General features: G+C 45.4%; 1 pseudogene; it reads left to right on the top strand.

Annotated features, from left to right (window-relative positions):
• The first annotated feature begins 14,006 nt into the window (after positions 1–14,006).
• On the top strand, positions 14,007–14,125 carry LOC136658199 (5S ribosomal RNA; annotated as a pseudogene).
• The last annotated feature ends 11,555 nt before the right edge of the window (positions 14,126–25,680 follow it).

Below are 25,680 nucleotides of genomic sequence, written 5' to 3'. Positions count from 1 at the left end.
GAGGCACTGCTGCCCAATCACCATTATATCCGTAGAGGTTTGAGTGACCAGTAAATAATAATAATAATAATAATAATAATAATAATAATAATAATAATAATAATAATAATAATAATAACAGGTATTTATATACTGCCTTTCTTGGTCTTTATTCAAGGTGGTTTACATAGGCAGGCTTTTATTTAAATCCCTTATTAAATAGGGATTTTTACAATTGAAAGAAGGTTCTTTCTTTCAAGAACCACTACATTCAGGTGTTTCATTCCGATCTGGCTTCACATTCTGGCTTCCATCCTCCCACGCTCAGAGCAGGTGGAATAGCTCGGCTTCAGCTTGTCAGCTGCTTCAAGGTCGCACGGTGCCAGTGGCCTCGAACTGGCGACCTTGTGGATGTTATCTTGAGGCAGACGGAGGCTCTACCCTCTAGACCAGACCTCCTGCCCTAAAGTGAAACTTTTTTTTTTAAGGCAGGTCATTTGCGAACCACTGACCTAGAAGATGTAGAACTCAGGTAGCCACCATTAGTATCTTGACCAGTCAAGGAGTCGCTGATGTCCTGACTCCTCTGAAAGTGGACTTTGTTTTGGATCCCCAAGTGGTGAGAAGTTCCAGAGACTGTGGGTTCTGGCTTCTTTGGGAGTAGAAATCACTGGAGACTTGTGGGGTCTTTGTACCATTTGTTGCATTTATGAAGCAGCAGCAGCTGCATTTTCACTCCGGAAAGAGGGACAAGATGTCTGCTTTGTTGGGTAGCAATGCCTACTTTCCATCATAGGACTTCGTTCTCCCCTTTGTTGATACTGGGCATGCCTAGACTGCTAGGGGGGTGTACCCCTTCATTGCAATGTACTTCCATCATGGGGGACTCGCTCCCCCCTAGACCAACAATTTTTGACAGATGTGCCATGGCACATTGGTGCACCACAAATGGTCTGCATGTGTGCCTCAGGAGTTTGGGGAGGGTCATTTATTAGTAGGGCCATTGGGGCAAGTGAAGTCCTGCTGGCAGCATGGTGTGCCTTGTCAATTGTCAAAAAACTGGTGGTAGGTCCTGAGATTTTTAGCACCTTGTCAGTGTGCCATGAGATGAAAAAAATGAAAAACTGCTAGACCCCTAGACCAGGGGTCTCCAAACTTTTTGGCACGAGGGCCGCATCATGTAACTGACACAGTGTTGAGGGCAAGAAAAGAAATAAGTAATAAATACATGGAGGACTGATGTGCTGAGAGTTTGATTGAATACAGTAAGCAGGTGGGGGTGGAAGGTGGAGGGGAGCAGAGGTCTGGTCTAGAGGTCTGGTCTAGAGGGTAGAGCCTCTGTCTGCCTGAAGATAACATCCACAAGGTCGCCAGTTCGAGGCCACCGGCACCGTGCGACCTTGAAGCAGCTGACAAGCTGAAGCCAAGCTATTCCATCTGCTCTGAGCGTGGGAGGATGGAGGCCAGAATGTGAAGCCAGATCGGAATGAAACACCTGAATGTAGTGGTTCTTGAAAGAAAGAACCTTCTTTCAATTGTAAAAATCCCTATTTAATAAGGGATTTAAATAAAGCCTGCCTGTGTAAACCACCTTGAATAAAGTCTTGAATAAAGACCAAGAAAGGCAGTATATAAATACCTGTTGTTGTTGTTGCTGTTGTTGTTGTTAGCAGAGGGCAAAATGGACTTGCACAGGAAGGGGGGGGGAATTGATTTTTAAAAAAGGATTGGGAGAAGCAGAGGGCAAAACAGACTTGCACTGGATGAGGGGGGAATGGATTTTGAAAAGGCATCAAGCAACCTACAATGCAAATCACAAACTTCTATTTTTCTCACTTTCTGCTCCATATAAGTTTAACTAAGGCATTAACTTTAGCTTTATTTATATCTCATTCAGCCACTAAAGGTACTGAATGTAATGCAAGGGAATGGAATAATTTCTTTCCATTACATCGCAATACATTCAGCACCTTTAGTGGCTGAATGCAGTATATACCCACGCTGGGAAACCTGGAAATGCTTCTTTTCAGCTATTTTAAGCTCCAAGATGCTGGGGAAACTCCCAAGTGGATAAAATCCTCTGGAGGGCTGGATTTGGCCCCCAGACCGAGATTTGGAAACCCCTGCCCTACACCATGGCCGGAGCATGGTCACACCTCCCAACAAGATGCCAACATGCCACAGAGCACCATGTTATGAAACAGGGCTTGGCAGCCAGGACTGGTTGGCAACCTTTAGTCTTGGAAGACTATGGTATAAGCCTACAGCACCCGGTATTCCCAGGTGGTCTCCCATCCAAGTACTAACCAGGCCTGACCCTGCTTAGCTTCCAAGATCAGGTATCTGCAGGGTAACAGTTGCTGGCAGCCAGGAACACACCCTCAAAAGCCCCAATAGACAAAATCAATGCTACAGTGTCTACACATCCCTGATGCAAATGATGGGGAATTAAAAGTCAATAAAAACAAGCCTCCTTGACAGATTTCCTTCCAAATCACAAAAGAACGCACCTTCAGAAAAACCTGAATTTTAATCCGAAGTTCAGAGAATCAATCTCAAGGGAAACACTTTAGGCTGTGATGGAAGTCACAAACTGTGCCCACGGGACACCAAAGTGGGTAAGACTATAAATGAGCATAACTTCCTCATTTCCCAGTGGATTCGCCCCCAAACGGGTAGGATGGTGGAGGCTGTTCCATCATTTCTCCATGTCAGATTTGAAGATGATTGAAAGGAGGGTTTATATGATAATCAGGACTGGTTACAACCTTCTCCAAGAAGCCACATGCACAAGGTGGGTTTTGTGTGTCTGCTTTAATTTCTTTGTCTAAGCAGGCCAGCCAATCCTAAAAACACATTCCCTACTCAGGCTCATTCAATGTTCTTTCGTGACAGCCTCTGTACAATAAACAGGTCTGAACTTATTGGAGTTTTGTATTTGCTGCCCAGTAAAACCGAAGGGCTTTTGGCTCTTTATACAACTAAGATTTATGGTATCTATTCTCACGGTACAGAGTCCCGAGATAATGTTAATAGATGGCTCGTTTTGCCCATAAATCCCTCAGGAAGCCCAGAGAAATATCTATTTCAGATGAATTGTTCAGAACTAAATCCACATCCCAAATGGTATACAGTACTTAGGCTTAAGAGAGCCGGCTTTAAGGACGCAAAAGGCATTTCTTTCCGATCCTAGCTGAAGGAAGCATCAAGGGGGTGGAGGGAGGCAAATTCACAGGCCTTCTGATATCGAATGCTCCTGATATTAAAGGGCTAAAGTTCTAATTTTCTTCAAAAGAACTGTGGTGCTCTTTGCAAAGCAAAAGATATGGGAGACTGAGTCACAGTTTGTCCAGGGTTGGGGATAAGGGTTGCAACAGGCTTGGAAAGCCCTGATCAGACTTCCAGTAATAAACATGTGTTGTTGGCAACCTTCAGTCTCGAAAGACTCTGGTATCGTGCTCTGAATGGTGGTTCTGGAACAGCGTCTAGTGTGGCTGAAAAGGCCAATTCGGGAGTGACAATCCCTTCCACACCGGGAGCAAGTGCAGTCTGTCCCTGGTCTGTCTCCCTGGCTATGGGCCTTCCTTCTTTGCCTCTTAGCCTCAGACTGTTGGCCAAGTGTCTCTTCAAACTGGGAAAGGCCACGCTGCACAGCCTGCCTCCAAGCGGGCCGCTCAGAGGCCAGGGTTTCCCACCTGTTGAGGTCCACTCCTAAGGCCTTCAGATCCCTCTTGCAGATGTCCTTGTATCGCAGCTGTGGTCTACCTGTAGGGCGCTTTCCTTGCACGAGTTCTCCATAGAGGAGATCCTTTGGGATCCGGCCATCATCCATTCTCACAACATGACCGAGCCAACGCAGGCGTCTCTGTTTCAGCAGTGCATACATGCTAGGGATTCCAGCTCGTTCCAGGACTGTGTTGTTTGGAACTTTGTCCTGCCAGGTGATGCCGAGGATGCGTCGGAGGCAGTGCATGTGGAAAGCGTTCAGTTTCCTCTCCTGTTGTGAGCGAAGAGTCCATGACTTGCTGCAGTACAGAAGTGTACTCAGGACGCAAGCTCTGTAGACCTGGATCTTGGTATGTTCCGTCAGCTTCTTGTTGGACCAGACTCTGTGAGTCTGGAAAACGTGGTAGCTGCTTTACCAATGCGCTTGTTTAGCTCGGTATCGAGAGAAAGAGTGTCGGAGATCGTTGAGCCAAAGTACACAAAGTCATGGACTAAAACTCCCAGGAGGCCTGGAAGTGACAGCCTCACTGGGATTCTTTGGCTAGGCTTTTCTATGGTCAGACATGCTGAACTCTATCTAAGAAGCAGAAAGCTAATCACCTTTCACTACTACTTCCCCCTGTAGATGCAGTATGGATGAAGGGCAAGCACAGAGCAGATTTTGGAAACCTAGTCATTATAGCTTCAGACTACATATGGTTCATTTTGTATGGCCCCCATTGCTTCATTCTGGAGCCTACCAGACAGATGGTGCTTGCAAAAGCATCTGGCCTCGTGTTTGCTTAAAAAAAAATACAATAAAAAGACAGCTAGCCAGATTCATGGTGACAGAACTAACAACGGGTTTTAGCTAAGAGAGATCCAAGTGGATATTCAGTGGAAGGCAAGGGACTAAGAGTTCCATGATTGATTACTGCTCTTCCTGGATTATAGCTAAAATCCCCAGTATCAAATATAGTTGGAGATAAAATACTGACTCACAGTTGATAGTTCTCACATTCTTCCGTCTGGTCAAAATTAGCCCACTGTGGAAAATATTTTGTAACGACAACGACATTGGTAATGATCATCATTCATGCCTTCATTAACTCTGGACTCCATAAACCGTGGTGGGAAAATGGCTTCCTGTGGTCCAGGAAATGGAGCCAATGGTGATCTATATAGAATGTCAAGAGTAGCAAACTGAAGTCAATGTGTGGAAGTCAACAAGCTCTAACTGGTTTAACGAGGAGATCAGTCAATTAAAGCTGTAGTTGATTAATTAATGGCAGCCAATTTTAATCAGTGGAGCGGAGAGCTAAGGTCACATTGTTTTCTAGGACTCTTTTGAGTCTGGTGTGTTGTTGGAATAGGGAAGGGAGGGCAAAATCCTTCTAACATCAAGTAACAGTGTGTGTTTGTTAATATTGACAACAGAATACATACTGTAAGTTACCTTGAACTTCCTTCTTATATGGATATATTCACAAACTGTATTTTTATACTACTTTCTGTCTTGACATTCTTTACAGTTCAAAACACAAAAGCAGCAAAAGTTACAAGAGATAAGACAGAGTCGTCTCAGGTCATCATCCAGCAACTAATGTCATGCGCTCCCCTAAACTGGGAACTCTTCTTCTGCCTTCCCTTTAGGGCACATGAAATGACCCTTGGGAAGATGAAGGAGGGCCTGTCCCAACAGTTCTTCTAGGCTAGAGCTCTCCACTCCAGCCAGATCCAGTAAACCTTCACCTCCACGGCTTCTTCACTTCCTCCCACTCCTTGGGTTGGAACAGGGGTCTCCAAACTTTTTGGCCAGAGGGCCGCATGAAATATCTGGAGCAGGGCTGAGGGCCGGAAAAAAAATTTAAATATAAAATTTAAATAAATAAATTAGAAATGGAACTTGAATGAATGAATGAATGAATGAATGAATGGGCTCCTTCACTCAGCCTCTCCAGCCCTCAGAACACCCTCCAGATGCAATCAGAGCACAGCTCTGGTTATGTTCAGTTGAGTGGGCCAGAGGCTTTCAGGGAACATGAGGCTGGCCACGGGCCAGAAAGAGGCTCGCTGCGGGCCACATCTGGCCCCTGGGCCAGGGTTTGGAGACCCCTGGGTTGGAAAATGGAAAATGGATCAGTAGAGGTAGTATGGAGAAGAGGAGAGTGGTGGCCTAGAGTATTCCCCTTTTCCTTTTCCAGTACTTAGGAAGGGACACCACCAGGTAAGGAGGGGGACAGGTCAGCCATGGTATTATCCCATAGTTTTAAAAAAATGATATAAACTCTGCCCACAGCAATTTATAATCCAGCAGGCACAAGACTTCACAGCAAATTATTTCATAGCAAAGAGATTTTACAGCAAATTATTTTAAAGAGGGGAAAAGAGATTATTCACAAAAGCAAGGCAGTGATGATTATATGTGACCATAATGAGGATCTGTTAATGAGCACTGAAGGGGGGGGGGGTTCACAAACACAGAAAGGGGCTAATTTCATTGGAGACCACCTTGATCATAAGTTATTTGACCCATTCTTGCTAGATGCTGTGAAATCAATTATGAGCGCCACAGGAAACTGAGCTAATGGGCTCCTTCTGGGTAATGCATGTTATTGATCCAAACAAGCCGCTCAGCTCAGAAGGGGGATAAAACAGGAGGCCAAAGACGCTTGTTGCCAGAGGCCAGAAGGCGAGGTACACAGTTTAGGGGAAAGGGCCAAATCCGGAATGCTCTGCTGTTTGCAAATGTCACATAGCAAGCATAAATAGGGGGCGGGGAGAATACTAGCACTGAGTGAGATCACCTGGGGAAGAAAAAATACAGCTCTAATCATTTCTCCATGGGGTATTCCATCACTTCTAAGGGATATTTCATTCTTGTAGCATTAAACTCATGCATGCCGAAAGGACGGTGTGAGGAATCACATCCAATGGAGTGCTTCCTGCACCTTGTCTCTAATGATTTACGCTTACCACCTCCATGTCCGAGATCGCCACACTGGTGACGTTGACACACTGTGAAAGCAATCGGATTGCACGCTCTTGGATTCCGCTGCTGGAAAGACAGGGAGAAGAGAGGCAGGGAGGGAGCCTCAAGGAAGGCTGGTGTACCATCACTTAAGTTTCCTCCGAGGTTCAGAAAGAGCCGCAGATATTTTGTCACTGAGCATTTCATCTACTGTGTTCTTGGTATCCCAGCAACTAGTGAGGAATAGTCAGAAATGTGGCTGGCCAGGATGCACGGGCTCCTAAGCGTATTCTTAGCCTTTAGATAAATGGCAAATACTGTACGGTTGGTTTTCATTCCACTCTGCTCATTTTTTAGATCCCCCAAGTCCCATTTACATAAGAACATAAGAACAGCCCCACTGGATCAGGCCATAGGCCCATCTAGTCCAGCTTCCTGTATTTCACAGCGGCCCACCAAATGCTCCAGGGAGCACACTAGATAACAAGAAGACCTGCAAGGCCTCCTGGGAATTGTAGTTAAGAACATAAGAACAGCCCCACTGGATCAGGCCATAGGCCCATCTAGTCCAGCTTCCTGTATCTCACAGCGGCCCACCAAATGCCCCAGGGAGCACACCAGATAACAAGAGACCTGCAAGGCTTCCTGGGAATTGTAGTTAAGAACATACAAACAGCCCCACTGGATCAGGCCATAGGCCCATCCAGTCCAGCTTCCTGTATCTCACAGCGGCCCACCAAATGCCCCAGGGAGCACACCAGATAACAAGAGACCTGCAAGGCTTCCTGGGAATTGTAGTTAAGAACATAAGAAGAGCCCCACTGGATCAGGCCATAGGCCCATCCAGTCCAGCTTCCTGTATCTCACAGCGGCCCACCAAATGCCCCAGGGAGCACACCAGATAACAAGAGACCTGCAAGGCTTCCTGGGAATTGTAGTGAAGAACATAAGAACAGCCCCGCTGGATCAGGCCATAGGCCCATCTAGTCCAGCTTCCTGTATCTCACAGTGGCCCACCAAATGCCCCAGGGAGCACACCAGATAACAAGAGACCTGCAAGGCTTCCTGGGAATTGTAGTGAAGAACATAAGAACAGCCCCGCTGGATCAGGCCATAGGCCCATCTAGTCCAGCTTCCTGTATCTCACAGCGGCCCACCAAATGCCCCAGGGAGCACACCAGATCACAAGAGACCTGCAAGGCTTCCTGGGAATTGTAGTGAAGAACATAAGAACAGCCCCGCTGGATCAGGCCATAGGCCCATCTAGTCCAGCTTCCTGTATCTCACAGCGGCCCACCAAATGCCCCAGGGAGCACACTTGATAACAAGAGACCTCATCCTGGTGCCTTCCCTTGCATTGGCATTCTGACATAGCCCATTTCTAAAATCAGGAGTTTGCACATACGCATCATGGCTTGTAACCCGTAATGGATTTTTCCTTCAGAAACTTGTCCAATCCCCTTTTAAAGGCATCCAGGCCAGACGCCATCACCACATCCTGTGGCAAGGAGTTCCACAGACCAACCACATGCTGAGTAAAGAAATATTTTCTTTTGTCTGTTCTAACTCTCCCAACACTCAATTTTAGTGGATGTCCCCTGGTTCTGGTGTTATGTGAGAGTGTGAGTGTAAGTGTAAGTATAAGTGAGCTTCACTCAGTGGGGTTCCAAGGTCATTTGGCATCTGGGACCCATAAATATTTGGCATGACAAATTTATTTTCAGTAGTAGTCATGACAGGAAATTAATAATAATGGCCAAAGATAAGTATTTATAAAACTTTGGGCCCGAGAGCCAGCGCATGTCCCTTGTGCTGGCCCAAGGGTGTTGCAAAAGTGCTGTAAAGTTCCCCGGGGCGGGCGGTGAGCAGGAGAAGGGGCCAGAATCCAGTAGTTATGCCAGATCCTAACCCCATTCCCGGGCAGCCTGGGGCAGTCCCAGACTGCTCGGATTTGAAGTCCTCTTGAAGTGGCGCAGATCCGGGTAGTTCCATTGGGGCTGCTGTGGCTTTACCTGGGGTAATGGGAAGCGATTCCCCCTGCTCCAGGCTGAGCTGCTTGCAGCCCCAATCCTGCCTTGGATGCAGCACAGGCCTACCAGGCTGCCTGCTCCAGCGCAGGTTAGGATTGCACCCTTTGTAACTTTGTATATGTAATCAGTAGTAGTTGGCAACCTTCAGTCTCAAAAGACTATGGTATCGCGCTCTGAAAGGTGGTTCTGGAACAGCATCTAGTGTGGCTGAAAAGGCCGATTTGGGAGTGACAATCCCTTCCACACTGGGAGCAAGTGCAGTCTGTCCCTGGTCTGTCTCCCTGGCTATGGGCCTTCCTTCTTTTCCTCTTTGCCTCAGACTGCTGGCCAAGTGTCTCTTCAAACTGGGAAAGGCAGTGCTGCACAGCCTGCCTCCAAGCGGGCCGCTCAGAGGCCAGGGTTTTCCACCTGTTGAGGTCCACTCCTTCAGATCCCTCTTGCAGATGTCCTTGTATCGCAGCTGTGGTCTACCTGTAGGGCGCTTTCCTTGCACGAGTTCTCCATAGAGGAGATCCTTTGGGATCCGGCCATCATCCATTCTCATGACATGACCGAGCCAACGCAGGCGTCTCTGTTTCAGCAGTGCATACATTCTAGGGATTCCAGCACGTTCCAGGACTGTGTTGTTTGGAACTTATATGTAATCATACCAATAGAAAATGGAAAAACACTCCCCACCCCCACCCCACCACCTTTGTTTTTCTTCAGCAGCAGTGGAAGCACTCATTTTGTTGCTTAAGAGAGGAAAATTTCTTGTTTAATGGAGGAACGTGACACGCAGGCAGGCAGGCAGGCAGGCAGCCTGCATGTTAGAGGGGGGAGACTAACCAAACATTAACAGGAAGCTTCCTGTTGACGTACTAGCTGTGTCCCTCTAGAGCAGGGGTCTCTAAACCCCGGCCCGGGGCCAGACGTGGCCCACAGAGAGTCTCTATTCGACCCATGGCTAGCCTCTGATCCCCTGAGACCCTCTGGCCCAGTTGACCAAACAGAACCAGAGTTGTGCTTGTGTGTGCTTTATTTCCTTGGTTATGTTGGTGCTTGTAGAAATCCTGGACATTTGAGCCCATTCATTCATTCATCTAAGTTCCATCTCTAATGTATTTATTTAAATTTTATATTTAATTTTTTTTCCAGCCCTCAACACCATGCCAGATATTTGATGCGGCCCTTTGGCCAAAAGGTTTAGAGACCCCTGCTCTAGAGTCCAGGCCGTTTGCCTGCATATCACATTACTCAGAAGGGAGAAACTGTTTTATGCAGGGGATGGACAGAGTGAATAGAGAGATGCTCTTTACACTCTCACATAACACCAGAACCAGGGGACATCCACTAAAATTGAGTGTTGGGAGAGTTAGGACAGACAAAAGAAAATATTTCTTTACTCAGCGTGTGGTTGGTCTGTGGAACTCCTTGCCACAGGATGTGGTGATGGCATCTGGCCTGAATGCCTTTAAAAGGGGATTGGACAAGTTTCTGGAGGAATAATCCAGTACGGGTTACAAGCCATGATGCGTATGTGCAAACTCCTGATTTTAGAAATGGGTTATGTCAGAATGCCAATGCAAGGGAGGGGACCAGGATGCAGGTCTCTTGTTATCTGGTGTGCTCCCTGGGGCATTTGGTGGGCCGCTGTGAGATACAGGAAGCTGGACTAGATGGGCCTATGGCCTGATCCAGTGGGGCTGTTCTTATGTTCTTAACTACAATTCCCAGGAAGCCTTGCAGGTCTCTTGTTATCTGGTGTGCTCCCTGGGGCATTTGGTGGGCCGCTATGAGATACAGGAAGCTGGACTAGATGGGCCTATGGCCTGATCCAGTGGGGCTGTTCTTATGTTCTTAACTACAATTCCCAGGAAGCCTTGCAGGTCTCTTGTTATCAGGTGTGCTCCCTGGGGCATTTGGTGGGCCGCTGTGAGATACAGGAAGCTGGACTAGATGGGCCTATGGCCTGATCCAGTGGGGCTGTTCTTATGTTCTTAACTACAATTCCCAGGAAGCCTTGCAGGTCTCTTGTTATCTGGTGTGCTCCCTGGGGCATTTGGTGGGCCGCTGTGAGATACAGGAAGTGGGGCTAGATGGGCCTATGGCCTGATCCAGTGGGGCTGTTCTTATGTTCTTAAACTACAATTCCCAGGAGGCCTTGCAGGTCTCTTGTTATCTGGTGTGCTCCCTGGGGCATTTGGTGGGCCGCTGTGAGATACAGGAAGTGGGACTAGATGGGCCTATGGCCCGATCCAGTGGGGCTGTTTTTATGTTCTGTTAAGCAACAAAATGTGTGCTTCCTCTGCTAATTTTTTAAAAATAAAATAGGTAAGGGGGGCATCGCAGAGGAGCGAATCCACAGATACCAGATCCACAGGGGGCAGCTGCCTTTTAGACACCAGAAAGCAAGGCCTTGCACAGAGTAATATAGAGGAGTCTTACCACCATGCAGCTAGGTACATTAATGGGATTGCAGCGGTGGGAAGGAGAGATGTTTGGACACCATCAGGCTCCCAGTAGGATTAGCAGTAAGATGACAAGGCTTTTGAATCAGAAATCAGTCTTGGGGGGGGGGGTATCTATTTTCATACTTTGGGGGGGGCATAATTCCACCTTCTGGATTCAACTACAAATTGAGCCAAATGGAGTTTACTCACCACTCCCCGTAATTCACTGCAACAGGTATAGAGCCGAGAGATGCTTACAGGTTAAAACAACTTGAGAAACCATCGCCTGATGTAATAGCCCTTCAGCGAATCCAGATTATCTTAGCGAATCCCCCACACAATTTTCTGCAATATCTTTAAAATAGCCTTTCCCATAAAAGTGGCCTTCTTACAGGTGTATTGTCCTCCTGCAAAGCACTAAGTGCTGTTCCAATTCAGCCTGCCTAGACATGTGATAGATAGGAGGGTATGGATGGTCATTTTACCAAACAATAGCCTGTATTGAATAGAATGTTTGTGAAGGGCTGGCAGGATGGGAGCTCACAGATCTGACTGGGGGATGGATAAAAATAAAGAGTCATCCAAGATGAAACTATCAAGGGTTATTCAAAACAGATATATTTAGAGGGTTCTATTATGACTTTTATTCTGTGAAGAACACAATAGATCTGGTAAGCCAAGTGTCTAAATTCCTTTTTTTTTTGTCCAGTGTTCTTGGACAACAGGTAATAAACTGCTTTGCCGTCTTTCCACTGCAGAAGGAACATTCTCTTATATTAGATGCTTCTGAGCCTAATATATGCAGGTGTGATTAGGTTTGTTTGCTACCAAGTCCCTATCATAAGCTCAATCACAAATTAAAAAGAGATTGATGTGAATAGGAGGCTAGGATCCAGGCAGTTTGTTCCATGATGGAGTAATTAAGGGCTGGAGTTATTCGTCATCATAATCAGCAAGAGAAGGGCCAGAAAAACTTTCCCTAGCATGGAATAAGTGTTGGCCATACTTGGGGCAGTGATGGAAGAATATCTCTGACACTCTTTCTCTCGATACCGAGCTAAACAAACGCATTGGTAAAGCAGCTACCACGTTTTCCAGACTCACAAAGAGTCTGGTCCAACAAGAAGCTGACGGAACATACCAAGATCCAGGTCCACAGAGCTTGCATCCTTAGTACACTTCTGTACTGCAGCAAGTCATGGACTCTTCACTCACAACAGGAGAGGAAACTGAACGCTTTCTACATGCGCTGCCTCCGACGCATCCTCGGCATCACCTGACAGGACAAAGTTCCAAACAACACACTTCTGGAACAAGCTGGAATCCCCAGCATGTATACACTGCTGAAACAGAGATGCCTGCGTTGGCTCAGTCATGTCGTGAGAATGGATGATGGCCGGATCCCAAAGGATCTCCTCTATGGAGAACACGTGCAAGGAAAGCGCCCTACAGGTAGACCACAGCTGCGATACAAGGACATCTGCAAGAGGGATCTGAAGGCCTTAGGAGTGGACCTCAACAAGTGGGAAACCCTGGCCTCTGAGAGGCCCGCTTGGAGGCAGGCTGTGCAGCATGGCCTTTCCCAGTTTGAAGAGACACTTGGCCAACAGACTGAGGCAAAGAGGCAAAGAAGGAAGGCCCACAGCCAGGGAGACAGACCAGGGACAGACTGCACTTGCTCCCGGTGTGGAAGGGATTGTCACTCCCGAATTGGCCTTTTCAGCCACACTAGACGCTGTTCCAGAATCACCTTTCAGAGCGCGATACCAGAGTCTTTCGAGACTGAAGGTTGCCAACAAAGAGATGGAAGAACCAGGTAATGTTGAGCAGATTGAGCAGAAACTCTAAGAAAGCACAAAATTCCTTGCAAAATGGTTTTATCTGTTTAATTCTTGAAATGTGTTCCTCTCGTTAGCTGTTCTGAAGACTTTTTGAGAAGGTGAGACAAGCCCCCCAGAGTAAATATAAACGTATAAGAAACTTACAAGGGGCCACCTGGCAATATGACAAGGCCTGAAGGCCAAGATTCAAAGAATCCAATTGCCACATAGCAGCATCATGAGAGGTGATCCAGGTTTCTTCACCCCAGTGGCATTGCTAGGGGGCTACAAGGGGTGTGGGCTGCACCCGGTGACACGCCCAGCGGGGGGGGTGGCAACACTACTGGCCAAAATTTTCAAAATCTTTGTTTTTTTTAAATAATACCATCGTGTTATATATCACTCAATGTGTAATTTCATGCAGAATGTAATGAAACAAACTGTGTTGAAATATCTCAATTCTATCAAAAGTTATAGCAAAAAAAAAAAATGGGGATGCAGGGCAATGGTGCACTATCACACCCACCATTGCCCACCCACTGCATAGGAGGAGGTCCATCGTGGGTCTGATGCAGTTGGCGTCCCACATCGGGTGACACAAACCCTAGTGATGCCACTGTTTGACCTTTGGCAAGGCTAACAGTTGAGAAATCTGGAAATCTCCAGGTCTATCCCAGAAATGACTAGGAGTGTTATGTAAGTAGTTTCCACAACTCGAGAACTTTATAGCGTAGTGGATTTTGGAGAGGAACCCATTTCATTCACTGGACAGGTCTTTTTTTATTCTTTATCGATGCCTGGCTGACTACCGACTCGTCCGAGGATGTTTTTGTATGAACAAAAAAGATGGCACAAGTGTCCACCCATATCCATGGATCCAGTATCTGTGGCTTCAATTAACTGTGGTTCAAAAATTCCTCCGTTGAGCTCCCCATCATGCAAATGACTCATCCGCTTATGATTGCAAGCCTTCCCTGTAGTTGTTCCTGGATCTTATCACAGAGTTCAAAGAACATACTGCTGTGTTCTTTTCAGCCCTCTGCCTCACTTCCCGTGAGTGCTTCCTATCTCCTGCTTCCGTTTTACCCTGCACATGCCCGATCTCGTCTGATCTAGGAAGCTAAGCAGGGTCAGGCCTGGTTAGTACTTGGATGGGAGACCGCCTGGGAATACCAGGTGCTGTAGGCTTATACCATAGTCTTTTGAGACTGAAGGTTGCCAGCCAACCAAAGAGCCATTGAACCCAGGAACAGCGCCAGGAAGGCAGCAATCACAAGCAGATAAGTCATTTGCACAATGCAACGGGGAGATTTTTGAAACACTTTTTGTAGGATTTCCTTTTATTTGCAGTTTCTGTATCCAGGGGGGTAGGGAACATATCCCCTATGGATATGGGTAGTTCTACATAGTAAGCTTAAGTGGTCTGTGTTATTTGTTTCCACGAGGTGTGATGATGGCCACAAACGTGGATGCCTTTATAGGGGGAATGGAGCAATTCATGCAGGACCGATCTACCTGGACAATCAGGAAGACATTGCTACCAGTCACGATGGCTATGTCAGTATGCCGCTGAATACTATTTGCAGGGAAGCAATGGCGGGAATGAGGTATGCTTTACTCTCCTGCTGGCGGGCCACTGTGGGAGACAGAATGCTGAACTAGATGGACCTTTGACCTGATCCAGTGGGGCTTTTCTTATGCTCTTTATGTAATATTGAGTGCCCTATCCATTGAGAATGAAGAATGGAGGGTGGTCTGGCCACAGCGCACCCAAAGCACAAGAAATTCTCTTTTCTACAGACCAGTCAAAAAATGGAAGCCCTTTTCTTGCCCAGAGCTGATAAACTCAACTGCGTTATTCTTTACGACACACGTGGCATTTTCCTACAAGTGAACCTCTTGCAAAGTCCTAAAGCCAATTGCCAAGAGGTGATAGAGAACGTTTCAAATCTCAGTAGCTGGCAATGAAAAGCAGGTGATTTATACTGATATTTCAAGTGGACGGTAAGAAGGTGCCATTTTCACCAAGGACAATGACACCAGATATGTGTTTGCTGGAGTGTGAAGACCCTGATGTTTTTATGGGTCTACTTTTGGTCCAAGATTCAAAATGAGTCCCACAAGGCCCCTTTTTTCAAAGCACGTCCTTCATCTTTCTTTAGCTTCTTTCAGCAGGTTTTACCTCTGTGCTACGGTGTATATTTTTATGGGGGGGGGGGGAATCCCAAGAGAATCAATCCATTGTAGGTCTTTTTTTCTGATTAGAGAATCATTGTGTGCGAAATATCTATGAGTTACCTTATTCCACTCAAAAGATCCCATTTTGACTGTGCCGCAGCCCATCGCCTAAGCGTGCACAGCCCTAAATTAGATTAATACTTACCTTGAAGGAACAGTCATTTCAAAAGAGAGAGCTATATTATTACTTGGAAATTAGATGACGAAAGTAGTTCTTATCCCTGGGGTGAGCCCAAATGCGTGGCTGATCAGGCTGTAGGCAGAAAACTCCCATCTACACTTTGTCTGAATTATCTTGTCAACAGGAAAATATTCCCTCCCTAAGTTAACCTAATCAAATTGATCTGAGCTGCTCGGTCTCAAGACGAACGTTGGGAACTTTATTTTCCAAGAGAGTTTGGGCTTCAACATGCTGCTAAGTTCCTTTAAACCAGATGACCTCCCCCTTCCCTCCCCCAACACACACACCCCTTCCGATGCAATACAAATTCCTAGTAGACTGCAGGACAACTCCATTACAATGCTCTCATTACACAAGATGAACCCCAGCTCTGCTGGGACTGGAATGAACAGCTAAGAGACTCTCCAAGGCTCTTTTCCTGCATGCTGCCTTGGACAGAAGAAAGTAGATCAAACGCGTCAGAGCAAAACCTGAGCAAACTCATTCAAGTGCAACATTAACATTGTACTTATGTTCCATCCCCACAGATATGGTGCACACAAGGCTTCTAACAGCCACATGAAAACCATGTGTGCTGCCCTTGACTGCCCTTGACTTCCCCTGGGGGCTGGGGATAAGAATAGGCCCTCAGTTTGGCTGCACTTGTCGTAAGAGGCGACTAAACAGCCACCGGGTAGATGGGACTCATCAGCCTGGGAAGGCAGCTCATCTGAGAGAAGGAAAACTCTGATCCCAAACCTCCACTGCCTTGTGGCTACATCCAGTTATGGAAAAGGCTTCAGGAGTCAACCTCGAGGCAAAATCCGGAGCCGGAGTCCCTCAGGCAGTTCATGGCTGAACACAGTCACGTTCTGGCAACTCCTGCGACGCCGCTGGAACCAACCGTATTGGCCTCTGCCTTTCCATTGAACCATTTCAGTGATGTGGAGAAGGGGAATTTGCTGCATGGGTAACAGCCTATCCTCCATACCTACTTTACCCAGGCTTCGCACACTGGAGAGGACACTGTTCCAGAACCACCATTCAGAGCGTGACACCATAGTCTTCCGAGACTGAAGGATGCCAACAACAACAAGCCCTTGACTGAGGACAGGTTGGCAGCAACAAGGGGCAAGGTCTACTCTGGGGCAGCACCACAATTACAGTATTCCCTCCTATTTGAGTTAAGATCTATGCCCTTCATCTTATCCTTCCAGTGGGGGCTGAATACTTTTTCATTTGCCATCATTTTTGTTAGCTTTTGGTTTGATTAATGTGTGTGTGTGTGTATTTTTGGGTATGGTCTGTGTTTTCTGTTCTTACTGCTGCTTTTAAAGGTTTAATTTAAACGCATTACATCTATTTTATGCCACCAGCTATTATCTGTACTGTTCTGTATGTGCTAATTGCAATTTTTTTTTTATTGTTTGCTAATTACTGTACTTATTGGGTTTGGCTTCTTTTTTTGTGTTTTATGTCTTTCATAAGCCATCTTTGGCATCCCATTTATGGGAGAAAAAGCAGCATAAAAACCTCCTAAATAACTTATACAGGCGGGATTGTCCCATTCACTTCAAGGTCGGCTAGAATTACATCAGCCCTGTGAAACCAGAATCTTTGATGCGTTTTAGGCGCTCACATCCTGCAGCTGCAGTTTGGACTGGACTCCAGTCCAAAATAGATGTGGATTGGTCCTCTGGGAGCAGCGGAGTCACTATGGTTTATGTCACCCACTGCGGGAGGCCAGCACGACACCCCTATGATGAACCTTTACCCATGCAGTGGGTGGGTGGGTCAAGGTTCCAGGGAGTAAGCATGGCCTGCAGCTTTCAGGATCAATGATGCTGCTGTGGTACTCATTACCATGAATGAAGCTTATATGGCTCAGTCTCCCACCTCCACCTTCAGCAAATAACCAAAAGAGGAGGGTAGCAGGAAGGATAATATCTGCACAGCAGGCCCTCCTTATCTGCTGCCTCAGTAGTCACAGATTTGAATATATGGGCACTGAGGCTGCAGTCGGAGGGCCTCAGAGACCTCCCAAATACAGAGGTCCCACTGTAATACAAAAATCACACCAGAATTCTGGGCTCCAAGTCCTGCCCCACAACATGCCTTCACTTTGTACTAGGGCAGGGGTCTTCAAACCCCGGCCCGGGGGCCAGATGCGGCCTGCAGCCAGCCTCTAGCCAGTCCGCAGCTAGCCTCTTGTCCCCTGAAAGCCCCTGGCCCACTTAGCCAAACATGACTGGAACTATGCTCTGGTTGCATCTGGAGGGTGTTCTAAAGGCCAGAGAGGTCGAATGAATGAGCCCATTCATTCATTTATTCACACATCTAAGTTCCATCTTTAATTTATTTATATAAATTTTATATTTAAATTTTTTTCCCGACCCTCAACACTGTGCCAGATATTTGATGCGGCCCTCTGGTCAAAAAGTTTGGAGACCCCTATACTAGGGTCTCAGTTTGAACCCCATCTGGAGTCTGAGTTTGCTTCTCAGACATCCAGGTGGTGTCTGAGAAATCAGTATAATCAATTTATCACTGAATATGTTTTCAGGGCAGGAGATCTGGTCTAGAGGGTAGAGCCTCCATTTGCCTGAAGATAACATCCGCAGGTCACCAGTTCAAGGCCATCGGCACCGTGCGACCTTGGAGCAGCTGACAAGCTGAAGCCGAACTATTCCATCTGCTCTGAGCGTGGGAGGATGGAGGCCAGAATGTTGCGACCAAATCAGAAAGAAACATCTGAACGTTGTGGTTTCTTGAAAGATGGAACCTTCTTTCAAATTGTAAAAATCCCTACAGGGATTTAATTAGCCTGCCTATGTAAACTGCCTTGAATAAAGTCCGAGGAGAAATCTGAGGACCAAGAAAGTCGGTATAGAAATACCTGTATTATTATTTGTATTATTTTCCAGGTCTGACGAACCTTCAGATGTGAATTTTCCAAAGTTGATGATGTCACAAGACTACCCACCCTTGAGAAATGAGAGGAAACTTTGATAAAGGGTTGGGCCCAGTGGTAAATGAGAGAAATCCAGAGGGGGCTCAAAACTGGCCTGAAATGAACCTTCATCCATCATGTGCCTGAGTTTAAAAAAAAAACAAAAAACAGAAGGAAGAGTCATTCTGGGCAAACAGAATAAGATGACTGGATGGAATGAGAGCCGCAGAGTCCATCAATGTCTAATGTCCACAATGTAATACAGGGAAAATGGGCACTTTAAGGAACAAGCCAATTTGGTGTATCTAGAACTCTGCATGTCCTTTGGATCACAAGCTTAGGATGCAGTTTTTTAACCCAGTCATTGCAAATACATTCCCTGAAGAAAAGGATTCAAGATTTCCATGACAATAAGACCCTCTTCCATATAGTGCTTGCGTATAATCTTTAGACTAGCTGAACGATGACTCAGATTATGACAAGCTGCACACTGGAAGCATTTGAGTTCTTTTTCAGGTGCTCCCGGTACCTTGTGCTAATCATACGAAGAAGGAGCAAAGTGTCAAAGAGATATTGTTACTCTGAAATATTTATTTTTAGCGTCTCATTTCAAATATGCTTTTCAAATCTGCTTTCATACTCTTATTTGTTGACTCAGCTTGTTGACTCTACTCACAAGATCTCATAGAAGCCTCCATTATCACTTCCAATACATCTATGTGCAACGAGGTACCAGAGAGGGCATTTTTAAAGCAAGATTTTATAAGGACTTTTGCAACTTTGAACATTAATGGCATGCTGCTAATCTTACTACTGGAAATATCATTTTCTGCTGGGTGGTTGGCAATCTTCAGTCTCGAAAGACTATGGTATAAGCCTACAGCACCCGGTATTCCCAGGCGGTCTCCCATCCAAGTACTAACCAGGCCTGACCTTGCTTGGCTTCCGAGATCAGACGAGATTAGGCATGTGCAGGGTAATAGTTGCTGCTAAGCAATGCCAAATTTCTGCTTAAGTTATTAGGAACATAAGGAACTTTTATTGGATTAGACTGGAGGTCCACTGAGTTTACCTAGGTGTTGGGTCCCTGGAGCTGGCTTTACAGGATTTTATAGAGGGTCTTTCCCAGCCCTCTCTGGAGATACAGGTTGGACCTTGTCATTGCGGATTCTGTATCCACAGATTTGAATCCACATGGGTCCCCTGACCCATACTGAGGCCTAACCCGTACTCTCTGAACACAACCAGAACCGCAAAAAACCGGAAAAGACGTTCTAAGGACTTCTAGAGGCCTCAGAACACAATCCAGACATGACCAGAGCATAGATTCAGTTGTGTTCAGAGGTCTGGCATGCCCTGAACCACAAATTCATCTGTGGGTTTTGGCAATTGTGAGAACTGAACCCCTACAGATGCTGAGGCATGATTGTACCACAAATTCAACCTGGGCCTTTGTCCATGAAAAAGACATATCCTACCACTGAGCTGAAGACCCATCCCATTTAACATATGCCCAAAGTGACATAAATGTTAGACCTATTTAACATAGATAGATAGATAGATAGATAGATAGATAGATAGATAGATAGATAGATAGATAGATAGATAGATAGATAGATAGATAGAAGGGAAAGTGTGGATGAATAGAAGATAGAAGAATAGAAGGTGTGGAAGGGACTGTCACTCCTGAATCGGCCTTTTCAGCCACACTAGACGCTGTTCCAGAACCACCTTTCAGAGCGTGATACCAGAGTCTTTCGAGACTGAAGGTTGCCAACAGATAGATAGATAGATAGATAGATAGATAGATAGATAGATAGATAGATAGATAGATAGATAGATAGATAGATAGATAGATAGATAGATAGATAGATAGATAGATAGATAGATACTCGCCTATAGTACATGAAATTTTTGCCAAGTAATTAAGCTCCAATTATCACTTTGCCTTATCTACGGGTCAATCAGAGGACAAAGCCTTTCAACTCTGAAAAGTTTCCTTTCTCAAGGGCAGGCAAGCAGGCGCCAAGTTTCTCAAGCAGCAGGCAGGCACAGCTCCTTAGAAGCAATTGGTTAACCTTTTATTTTCCTTCCTTCTGCCGCAGCCTGGTTCTGCTTGGCAAATGCTTGCAAATCAGGTCTGTTTTTTGAAACACCAGGATGGGAATCCTCCTTTCCATCTGAAGCAGGCTACAATTTAATACACCCTTACTTAAGAATTAACACCCATGGAAAGCAGTGGGTCTACTTCTGAGTGAAAAGGGTTGCAAATATATGCAGCTCCATCTCTCTGCTGTGAACTGAAGTGCACACTCCCAGTTATGTGTTATGGGTTGCATGTTGTACATAGAGCTTCTCGCTTAACACACCAGACACCTTAAAGGTGGATTGGATTCATGGATCTCCTGCAGTGGTTCCCAACCTTTTTCACTTGCATATCCCTTGGCAGCCCATTTCCATAAATTGTACCCTTCATATTAGCAAAATGTTTGTAATTAATAATACAAGCCCTCATCTCCTCTATATGAAAGCCCAGACTTCATGTATTTATCACCGTGTCTTCTCTTTTTATCTGTTTGAAGAACAGAAGACTCTGCCTTGCACTGTTGTTCACCAGAAGTGTGCTGAGAAATTCTGGGTGATTGATCACTTTCCATATTATGTTTCAGTTTTTTTTACTGTGCTGGTTTTCAATCACTGTTTCATACATGAATTGATGACCAAAAACTAGCTATTGGTGGGGCTTTCACAGCCAACTAGCTACCTCCCTTCCTGCCTTGCTGGTCCTTGCAAGGCATTCCTGTCTTGCAAGGCATTCTGGAGCAGGACCTGCCTTTTCTGCCATTATTCCATTCTTTTTCAAGTACCCCTAAAGGTCCTGTTGAGTGTCCCTGGCAGTATATGAATACCAGGTTGGGAACCACTGTTTTACTGGTATGTTGTTTACAGTGCACTTACTCTGCTAGTGCTTACAAAAAGGTGATGAAGACCAGAATTTAAAAAGAATAAAAATGTATCTTATGATCTTTTACTATGTTTTTAATAAATTAGAGACTACAGTTCTTAGGTAACAATTACTGGTGGGTTATTTTTCAGAATCTGGCCTCAAGTAAAATCAGACAAAACTATAGTCAGACACCCCCCCCCCCAAGTTTAATCCCCGACGTATCCGAGGGTCATAGAAAATTCCATGATTGTTGGCTCAAAACCTGCCCTCGACTTATCTGTGGAATCGACTTACGGGCGAGTGCCTGCGTCAGACAGACAGACAGACAGACAGACAGACAGACAGACAGATTTCAGAATGGGTTTTCATTTCATAATTCTGAAAAAAACAAAGAACTATAAACCAATAAACTCAGCACAGTGTACTTAACTGTTGGATGAAAGTAGAGTGTTGTGAGTTGTGTTAACCAGTGGAAAAGTGGCCAGTTCTGCAAAGCAAAGACTAGTCAGGTACATAATAGATTAAATTAGCAACCTGCTGTTCTTGCACCCACAGGACTGGATACCTATTACCGAGAAAACTATTGATTACATGTCATATGAAAAGAACAAAGAAAATGACTGCAGTCAGTTGTTCCAGAGAGAGAGAGAGAGAGAGAGAGAGAGAGAGAGAGAGAGATGCCAGGTCCTCCTCTTTCACAGTATAACAGTAGCATCAAGCGGTCATTTCACCTAATCCAACATACAATAGCTGCCTGTTTTGAAAGGGCATATGCGAGTAATAACACCAAATAATTTTTTAGGCATAAAACTCCATACATACTCTTACAGTGATTACAGAACATTATCTCTGCTTCTAAAAACTAATTCAGTTTACTTTCTAGCACTGGCCTCTTTAATTAATTAGTCAATCAATCCACGGAACTCCTTGCCACAGGATGTAGCGATGGCATCTGGCCTAGATGTCTTTAAAAGGGGAGTGGAGAAAAAGTTCATCACAGGTTACAAGCTATGATGGATACATACAACCTCCTGGTTTTAGAAGTAGGTTACTTTCCGAATGCCAGATGCAAGGAAGTGTCAATAGGATACGGGTACCTTGTTGTCCTGTGTGTTCCCTGAGGCATCTGGTGGGCCACTGTGAGATACAGGAATTAATTAATTAACAGTATTTATATACCGCTTTTCAACTAAAAGTTCACAAAGCGGTTTACAGAGAAAAATCAAATAACTAAATGGCTCCCTGTCCCAAAAGGGCTCACAATCTAAAAAGATGCAAATGAATACCAGCAGACAGCCACTAGAACAGAACAGTGCTGGGGTGAAGTGGGCCAGTTACTCTCCCCCTGCTAAAAAAAAAAAAGCTGGACTGGATGGGCCTTTGGCTTGATCCAGCAGGGCTCTTCTTATGTGCTTCTTTCTGTCTAGACTATATTGATGTCAATGAGTCATAGAGGCATCAACATATGCCAGGGAACCCAATTCCCACAGCAGAATGAGATTCAGTTTACCAAAGTCTGACTTCCACTCTAAGCTCAATGCAACTGGTTTTTCTTGGACAGGCATTTAGTAGACAAAGATCAGCAACTGATTTGCAGGATTGTAGATGGTAGAAGACAGGCTTTACATGCAGAAGATTCTAGGTTTAATCCCTGGTCTCTCCAAGTAGGGTTGGGGAAGACTCCTGCCTAAAACTCAGAGAGCAGCTGGCACCCAGTTTAAACCAGGAGGTTCCCAAAATGTGCATCACTACACCTTGGGTATCATGGCACACTCGCGGAGTTGCCCTGGCATGTTCCTGATAGCCACTCCTACCTGTTTCCCTGGGTGATGCCATCTTGGATCTCATAAAATCTCACGAGATTTGGATCTGTGACGGCGCCTGGCTGAGCCAGGAAGAAGAGATTGTGGGGTCGTTGTGACCCAGGTAAGTTTGGGAAAGACTTGTTTGACAGTCATGACCTAGATCACTGATTTTCAACCTTTTTTGGCTGAAGGTGCTAAAATTGTCAATGCGCACCACCAGTTTTTTGACAATTGACAAAGGGTGGGGGACTCACACACGCACACACACCCAATGGCCCTACTAATAAATTATTCTCTCCCAAACTCCCTTGGCACACCTGCAGACTGAGGCATATCAGTGTGCCATGGTACAGTGGTTGAAAACGGCTGACCTAGATTGACCAGAAGTCTGATTCTGTAAAAGGCAGCTTCATATGTGGTTTATACTGTATAAAATATTACAACTTGTGTAAAAGCATTTCATCTTATACCAACTTCTCCCACCCTGAGCTTTCAGTAAACGCTGGGAGAATAACTCAGGACATTGTTGTTGGGTACATTCATTTATGGTTGGCAACCTTCAGTCTTGAAAGACTATGGTATAAGCCTACAGCACCCGGTATTCCCAGGCAGTCTCCCATCCAAGTACTAACCAGGCCTGACCCTGCTTAGCTTCCAAGATCAAACAAGATCAGGCATCTGCAGGTTTATGGCTGCTGAAGCCATTTTAACAATCAGGCAAATGAGTATAAAGGGGCCCCTTACAGTTTTGGGAAAGAGATTTTCCTGACATTCGCAGGGCAGGTTTATCGTGCCACGTATAAAAAGCCTAGATGACAGATGGCCCAGATCCACGGCAGATGCATTTCGGTTCCACAGAGGCCAATACAAAAGACTCAGGATCATGAAATATGTGGGTGGAAGAATAAATATTCATTGCGCTCATCAGTATACCTTACGTGGGTTAGTGCCCCCCAAGTTTTTGACCCTCTGTTGCATTTCAGGAGGCTTAGAATTCCTCATAATTAAGTTGGTGACATTCCGGAGGTTAATTTCGCACGGAATGTGAAAATTCACATTGGAGAATATTGATGAAAAGGCAACAGCAGTGGCAGCAGCTGTTGGACCAAGAGCGAGGCGATGGGCCAAGCATTCAACTGCACTGCTCCCATCTCTACCCACCGCATGACCTTATTAATAGACTTTCACTTGCACTTCACGCACTATTCTCCCGTGCATGCAGACAACCTTTGGGGCTGAAACAAAATAAGGCAAGGCTTCGAAAAGATAAGCAACATAAATTGCAATATGGGTAAAAGAGCCAATATTAGGATGACCATGTCAGCCCTTATAACTCCCCATAATAACTGCAGGATTGATTTAGACTTAAGCAATACTTTTCTATTCTACATAAAGTTCACTGTACCAGATTTTCAACACTTGGCCCTCACTCATCTCCTGGTCCACAGAAGTTACATCACAAACAATAAGGTCCACCTCAAATACAAGCATTCCCTTGTAACCGCAAATCCACTTATCCACTGCTCACTTCACAACCTTTATTGGCATATAACAAATAAACAGGATAAACAAAACAAAATTATAACAATTACTAGAGAAAAACATAGTGAGGCAGGGAAGAGGGAAGTGATCCAAAAATAGAAAGGGGAAAGAAAGAAAAAAAGAGAGATTTTTAGGAAGGGGGGGAAGAGATTTTTAGGAAGGGGGGATATTTTAATAATTTGAGACAAAAAAACTAGCAACTGCCTTAGTAATATTTACTTGATTATCGCTAAGCAGAACAAAAAGGGGATCAATAAATGGACTGACAGGATGGCATAAAAAAGGCTCCAAGTACAGCTTTCGAAGTGTACAGTGTGCTGGGCAATAGATCAAAATATGCTCTAGCGTATCCGGTTCAAGATGACAAAAGGCACATAACCTAAGGTTCCGAGAAATATGGGAAAATCTGCCAAGGTGATACGAAGAAGGGAAAATATTGAAAAGCGCAAGCATAAAAGCCCTTCGAAGGGAGGGGTTTATTAGGGTAGCAAAATATTTGGGAGGCTGACCTGGTAAGGGACAGTAACCAAAAAAAAGGGGAGAACATACTGGATTCATATCAGCGGAAAGGGAGGCAAACTCTGCTTCCCAGAGCCTAGTTCGAATAAGCTTGTAGGCACTGTTGACATCAAGGTCCGCTAAAGACTCCAAGGAAAGATCTAAAGAATGCAACTTGGAGTCAATTTTTTGAAACCAACTAGACAAAAAAGGGTCTCTTAGCAGGTCATTAAGAAGGGCATCAGATGGAAGCGACAGATGAAAGCGGAGCCAGAATTTAAACGTGAAAGCCCATGCAATAGTTGAAGGAAGGTGAACTCCTAACTCGAGAGCCAGCGTTGCCAGTCTGATGGAATTTGGGACTCCTAGAATCCTCCTAAAAAAAACAGCCACAACTCGGTCCAGGGTACTGTTAGCTGCCGTAACCCAAATGGGAACTCCATATAATAGTTGGGACACAATCTTAGCTCTGAAGATCTGCAGAGCGGCTGGCACAAACTTGTTACCAGTACTATAATGAAACCGGGTAATCGCCTTAAGGTAGTGATGTGAGGTGGCAATAGCTGACTTCCTGTGGGGTGCCCAAGATAATCGGTAATGAAA

The sequence above is a fragment of the Tiliqua scincoides genome, chromosome 7 (genome assembly GCF_035046505.1).
Source record: "Tiliqua scincoides isolate rTilSci1 chromosome 7, rTilSci1.hap2, whole genome shotgun sequence".
In the NCBI taxonomy this organism is placed as follows: Eukaryota; Metazoa; Chordata; class Lepidosauria; order Squamata; family Scincidae; genus Tiliqua; species Tiliqua scincoides.
The sequence above is the reverse complement of the archived record's forward strand: the minus strand, read 5'-3'. Positions and strand labels throughout refer to the sequence as shown.